Source organism: Medicago sativa, chromosome 5 (assembly GCF_051527215.1).
Source record: "Medicago sativa cultivar Bolivia chromosome 5, Bolivia_mono, whole genome shotgun sequence".
Classification (NCBI taxonomy): Eukaryota; Viridiplantae; Streptophyta; class Magnoliopsida; order Fabales; family Fabaceae; genus Medicago; species Medicago sativa.
Window position 1 is genome coordinate 56,759,510 of NC_140753.1, and position 7,788 is coordinate 56,767,297.

A 7,788-nucleotide genomic window follows, 5' to 3' on the forward strand; every position below is an offset into this window, starting at 1 on the left:
CGCACCTGGCTTTATATAGAAAGAATTTTAGGGTTGCAGAAAAGTCCAACATCGTGCTACATTTCGAGATAGTCGTGGCACGATTATCTTCACTAATCCTACGTGGCAGCAGACAAAACTTCTGAACGTGGCACGATCCATAAACCTTCGTGCCACTAAATTTCCAGTGTTGAAACCTTTGTCCCACGCTCTTACAACGTGCCACGAACCTATCCCAACGTGGCACGATGCTTCAATCTTTGAAATACTTCCATCTTTTTACTTATACCTTAAAAAACTTGTTCTGAACTAAATTTACCATGTACAACAGACTTTTTCTCTCTAAAAATTATCAAATTGACACAAATACGACTAAAAATATAGTTTTGATGAGTAGTCATCAGCAATTGTTAAGGATGTCATGAGATGTTTTTTACATTTATTCCTTGTAATCAGTGAACAAGTATAGAAATGATAGCGAAATACTTGGATGGTCGCAACACTAAATACATTTATTTAGACACACACAAAAAAGTAAAATCATTTAATTATTTTTAAAAATACACATTATTTAATTATTCCTTCTACCTTTTTGCTTTTGTGCGTGTCCCTAAATAAAATGTATATTTGACTGTCCAAGACTTTCTATGTAAATGATAATTTGTACATTTTTCAAAAGATGACGCGTTAACGTTGTGGAATTTATAAAGGAAATAGTTTTTACTAAACAGTATTTGCCTGAAGAATTTTTTGGTAGTCCCACTCCCACCATTACTTATTAGCATAAAAACATCAATATTTTTTGTTCTTAAATATAAACAACTCTAACAAGTGTGTTTCAGTGCAGCAACAAAACACACGGGTTAATACTTGGATTGGATAGTGGAATGGTTAGCATGCTCACTGACTAACTATAAAAGAGTGGAAAGATGTCTTCAAACTGGATATCGAGTTTTAAAAAAAAAAGGTGGAAACATGTTATATCATCATCATCATCATTATATGTTTTGGGGAGTTCAATTTTACATTGTAGGAGAAGAGGTGTTAGAGACTGTATGTTAGATCGGGGAGGGTTGTGGTTCAAAGTTCATGCGGTGAAATATGGGATTGAAGAGAGTCGTATTAGGAGAGGGCGAAGCAAGGCGTAAGTGTGGTGGAAGTAGTTGTGTGCGATTGGTGAGGGGGTGACAAATGAAGAGGGGAGTTGGTTTAAAGAAGGGGTGGGTCAATTGGAACAATGTAATTATATGTTTGATAACATTTTTTGTAGGACAACGTGGCACATAAATGGGTCCGGTATCAAAACTTTAATGATGGTTATTTAGTAAAAGATGTTTATCAGATTCATACTAGAGTTGAAAAACCTAGCTTTGATATTCCTTCAAACATAACTTGAAATAAAGCAGCACCTTTGAAAACGTCGTTAATTGTTTGGAAACTTTTCAATAAAAGGATCCCAACAAAGGATAATCTTATTCATTGTGGTGTGGTGCCTTCCGGTTCACTTTTGTGTTCGGAAGGGTGTGGGAAGGAAGAAACAATTAATCATATACTTTTTCGATGTGACTTCTTCGGTAGTGTTTGGAATCTTGTCTTTTAATGGGTGGGAATCTCTTTTGTTAATGCAGCCGACACAGGGCCGGCCCTAGGCATTGGTCGGGGGTGCGACGGCCTAGGGCCCATGCCGTTAAGGTGCCCTAAAAAAATTATGGAGAGGGAGATAATTGGTTTTTGAGGGTTTATATAGCTAAGTTCACTAAAAAGCCGAAATATTGACATTGTGAATGGCTGGGCTCAAGTCTGTGTGTATTTTAGGCCCTTTTGACGAGATTTGCTATATATACCCTCATTTATCACACAATTGCTATATACACCAACTCTATAAAAAATTTGATTTTTCTTAATAATGTGCCAAAAAAATTTATTATCGAAGAAATTGACGATATTTTTACGGGCTCGTTGTTCCTAATAATGTGTCTCACTAATATTAAAAATATTGGTGATATTTATTATCCAAGAAATTGGGATAATTTTCATAACAAAACAAATTATATTTTAGTTGAAAATGAGCCTACGAAATTAATCTTAATTTTGTCTTTCTAAGGTTCCAAAAAAATAAATTATATCAATATTGTAATGTCAAATTTCTTGAATTGATTGAAAGGATTGCAAAATTGAATTTAATATTGCAAGATCATGCGAGACGCATTCATGATCATGAAACCGATGTGAGACGTATTCATGATCATTTTGCATGTGCTATTGTTCTCTTCTACAGTATTTTAATTTGTTTTGGTGTCTATAAAGTATTTGATTTATTTTCAAATGTTGGCTAAAATAAATTATTTGTAGTGAAAAGTGGGGAAAAAAATACAAAATGAAGAGCTAATAAAATCACAACAATGAACTAAAAAAATTAATAACGTATTATATAAGGGGCCTCTTTCTCATATTATGCCTAAGGCCCGTAAAAAACTCTAGGAACGGTCCTGAGCCGGCATCGATGATTAACCTTTACAGTTCGGTAGTGTGCATCGTGGAGGATATGTCCTGTATCTGAATAATTGTCGAGGCTGGGTCAAAAGAAATTATGAAGTACTTTAGTTGCTTAAAAAATCTCCACTTTTGGTGCATGATTTTCAATCAAGATTTTCTGCTTTGACAATTAAAAAATGTATTATTGTTATCAACATGCATATTCCACCTTTTATGTTGTGAGTTTGGATGCCAATTGTTCAGAATTTATCACATTTTTGTACCAAATACTAAACTATTATAATTCATTTGATCAATTTTTGTTATGTGCTCAAGCAAAAAAAAAGAAGTGGACGGTACATATGATGAAAATAAGTGAATAGCACTAAAAAAAAAAAACTAAGAAAATATGTTTATGATAGCAATATCTTAGGAGACTAATATCTTGTCATTAACTGTCAACTGTGAAGCCTCGATACTTCAAAATGGATGACGTATCGTATCCCCTGCGTATCCTGCACCGATACCTGCCCGATACTTCCCGATACGTATCAGAAGAGTATCCGAAGATTAAATTTTATTTTTTAAAAAAATAATTATCCGATACTTCCCGATACGTATCAGGAAAGTATCTGATAATTATCCTGCACTTATACCTGCCCCAATAATTCCCAATTAATGTTAACTAAAATAACTTAACTCTTAAGTATAGTGCTTCTTTTTTGGATCAATATAGTATAGCACTAACAATGTTCCTTTTGGGTATAATATAACACTTATGGTGCTCTTTTTGGGATATATTGTGTATGTAATTGACTAATCATCACTCTCTTAATCGTCAAAATTATTTATATTTATGTTGATGTGCTACAAGCCTATGACTGGTTTCTTTTGTTTGTTAATATATTTGCATATTAAAAAAATGATTATAATTATATTGTACATTTAATTATATAAATTTTTTATTAACATATCTCAGCCGTATCATATCTTGATTTTTAAAATTTTCCTGTATCGACGTATCGGTCCAGTATCGTATCTGTATCGTATCTCGTATCTGGGCTTCACAGACTGTCAATAACATCATGAAGATATTGTCATAACAACACATTATGCCACCTGATGTACATATCTTTAATTTAGTATCGATACCATCATTTTATGTGTAAATGGCTTTAATATTAAGCAAATATATTTGGAATGATTAGCTACTGTACTTAAGCCTTGTATATATATTAGATAAAGACTCAATGAAAATCATGACATTCCATCACAAATCAATATTTGTTACAATATGATAACTAATTTTTTTTACCACCTTTCGATAAAAATATTACTTGAATCAAAATCATCCTATTGGAATATCCACCCAATTTCTCAAACGCTGCCAGTAATTCCTGTTTTATCTTGGTTTTCGGGTGTCAAACATTGATTACGTTTGAACCTTTTTAACCTTTGATATCTCATTTTTTCTTGGGAAGGGAAAAAAATAAGCAAAACCCTTGAGAATCGAGGTCCGGGAGTTGTTTTCGCTACGGGAAGGTGTTAGGCACCCATAACGACTATAGTATCCTATAGGAACCGTCTTTACTTTCTACGCGCGCGCTTTATTTTTAAATGCTATTTGAAAACGATATTTACACCTAAAGGTTTACTAAGTGAAGAATTGGAGGAAGAAGAAAGTGTTTGAATTTTTATTTTAATTGAATTGAAGGAATTTTGGTTCCTTGCCTACGTACCCGTTTAAGGGATCAAATCCACCGTAGTTCTCTTCCAAAAATGTTTTTTGTTTTTGTTGGTTGACTTTAAGTTTGAAAATTGGAATTTGAAGAATGAAGGAAAGAGGCCTCAAAGGCATGAGATTATGAAATTGTGAGGTGGAATTAGTTATTTTGCAAAAAAAGTCAAGTATGATTAATTTTCATTGAAATTTGATTAAGAAAATGAAAGGGAAAATACAATGGGATTTTGGTCCCAAGGTTTATTTAGAAAATGATTTGAGTGATATTGTTCATATTTTTTTGGAAAATGATTTTTTCTAAGTGTAAATCCTAGGCATTCATCTAAGCATACAACCTAAACATACATCTAAACATGCATATCCTAGCCATACATCTAAAGTGAGGTGTGTGCATGTGTTGGTGCTTGTGTCGGTGTACATCATTAGAGTCCATTGTCCTTTACATCATTGGCCTAGATACATTATATGGTCTTGCAAGAATTGAAATTGTATAAAAGTAAAGTACAAAAATTCCTAAGTTTTTACATGCTAAGCCTTGGCAAAAATTAAATTGCAAGAAAATAAAGGTGAATATGAGATGAGATGGGGATGCTTATGAAATAATGAACAAAATGGTTAGTAATATAAGGCACAAAATGATAGAAGAGATAGGCAAGAAAATATTGAGCAAATCAATGAGAATTAGCACTAAAAAGTGGCAAAGATATGCCTAAAATTTACCATGATATGAAAGCAAGATCACGACCTATAATTTTCATATCCTTTGCAAATTTCCAAGGGTTTTATTTCAGCATATGGCATGAAAATTGTAAGGCCACATCAAGCTTCCAAAGTTTTGGCACACTTTAAACCTATTTTGCACTAATTTTGCACATAGTAATGTTCAAACAATTCACAACACAAGAAAGTAATATCACACATCACAAACAGCACCAAATATTCCAAATTAACAACAAACAATGCCTCAAAATTACTCTTTAAGCGCCAATTATCATGAGCCAAAATATTGGAATTAAAATGTGCAAAAAAGTTTCACAAAATATGACAAAAACAACACCAATCACACACAATTACACATGTATTTCTCCATCAATTTTCAATATGCAAAAAGTCACAAGGAACCAAGTCTTGATCATCCCAAAACAAATGTACTAGAACTCACCACATTTTTAGAAATTTTGACAAGGTTTTTTAACAAAATTTGAAAGAAATGCATTAAAAAAGACAAAATATTTTCCACATATCTTTCCAATATTTATCATGCAAGAAATATCAAGAAAACAATCAAAACTCATCAAGAAAATCAATAGAAAATTTTTGGGAATTTTATCATAGCAAATTCATGCGCAGGGGGTGAAAATAGCAAAAAAAGCATTGAAACGCCCAGGAAAAGGAGGGTGTAAAGAGCAGTATATGCTCAGCCATGGCAATTGGGCTCAAAAAAACAGACAGGTTGGGTCGGGCTTGTTTATCTTGGTTTTCGGGTGTCAAACATTGATTACGTTTGAACCTTTTAAACCGGTGATATCTTATTTTTTCTTGGGAAGGGAAAAAGTAAGCAAAACCCTTGAGAATCGAGGTCCGGGAGTTGTTTTCGCTACGGGAAGGTGTTAGGCACCCATAACGACTATAGTATCCTATAGGAACCGTCTTTAATTTCTACGCGTGCGCTTTATTTTTAAATGATATTTTGAAAGTTATATTAAGCCTAAAGGTATTCTAAGTGAAGAATTGGAGGGAGAAGAATGTGTTTGAATTTTTATTTTAGTTGAATTGAAGGAATTTTGATTCCTTGCCTACGTACCCGTTTAAGGGATCAAATCCACCGTAGTTCTCTTCCAAAAATGTTTTTTGTTTTTGTTGGTTGATTTTAAGTTTGAAAATTGGAATTTGAAGAATGAGAGAGAGAGGCCTCAAGGGCATGAGATTGTAAAAATGTGAGGTTTGATTAGTTATTTTTGCAAAATGTGGTCTAAGTATGGTTAAAGTTCGTTAAAGTTTGATTAAGAAAAAGAAAAGGAAAATACAATGGGATTTTGATCCCAAGGTTTATTATGAAAAAGGGTTTGAGTGAAGTTGGTTCATATTTTTTTGGAAAGAAGATTTTTCTAAGTGTAAATCCTAGGCATTCATCTAAACATACAATCCTAAACATACATCTAAACATGCATATTCTAGCTATATACCTAAAGTGATGTGTGTGCATGTGTCGGTGCTTGTGTCGGTGTACATTATTAGAGTCCATTGTCCTTTACATCATTGGCCTAGATACATTCTATGGTCTTGCAAGAAATTAAAATGCATAAAAGTAAAGTACAAGAATTCCTAAGTTTTACATTCTAATTTTTTGCATGAATTTTAAAGTGCAAGAAATGAAACTAAGATGGAAGAATGGAGTATGCTTATGGAGTGCATGAAACATAAGATGAAAGGGGTTAGTAACACCAAATGTAATGAAGAAAGCAATAAGGCAAAAGAACACTAAACAAATGCAAAGAACACAAAAATAAAGGGTTAAGATACACTAAGAACTAATCACAATACTTCAAGAGGCACATGACTTATAATTTCCACATTATTGCAATTTTTAAATGGGTTTTAATGCAGCAAGAATGTGAGAATTAGAGGTTCATGCTCAAATTACAAGATTATGATTCATTCCTAAATATATCTAACGCTTCATTTTCGCAAACAATCATTAATACGCCCTACGAAACAAGCAACTAATTACACATACTCCCATGCAGCAAGAAATGCACCTAAACAGTGGTGAATTCATCATAAACGCACACATCACCAATCACACACATGTATCAAGAATTGGGACCAAAATTGTGCACATTTTCACAAGCCTTTCAACATAACACTCAAGAATTAATACAACAATGCATCAATATTTTTCATAAAGTTTTTTAGTACAAGATTATCATAAAAACACCACAAAATTAATAAGAACAAACTATGAATTTTTATGGAATTTTTTAGAACGTTTTAGGCAAACAGGGGGTGCAGAAAGTAGCACTGGGGGTTGAATATAGCAAAACTGTAGTGAAATAGCAGAAATGTAAACACAGCTTGGGCTTGGAGCGGGTTGGACCCATGGGCATGAGTCTGGGTCAAGAGTTGTTGGTACAAAAAGCTTGCTGGTTTTTTTCTCTTCATTTCAACACAAGAAGCTTCTCACTAAAAACGTTTTACTCACTTCTCTCTCTAGAGCTACACAACAGCGCCCCCACACTTCATCCCTTCCGGCCAGCTTAAATTTTCCGGCACGGTGGCCGGTGGTGGCTCCACCGTGCCGGAGTTTCAAAAATGCTCCAAACTCAAAAAACTTTACGGATTTAGACTCGTTTCACCTCCCTCTATTCGAATCCGTCATCGAAATTCACCAAAACAAAGCACAAACATGTAGATCTATATGATACCGTTCGAAAATTCCTTCTAAAGCAAGTGGATAATGAAGAAACAAAGATGAATTCGCGAGTTACCTCTTCACCTTTAAGCTATGCGATTCGGTATTGATGCTGGGAACTGTCGAACTTCTTTCTGCTGTTGTTGTTGTTGATGAACCTCTTTCTTTCTCTTACGATTAT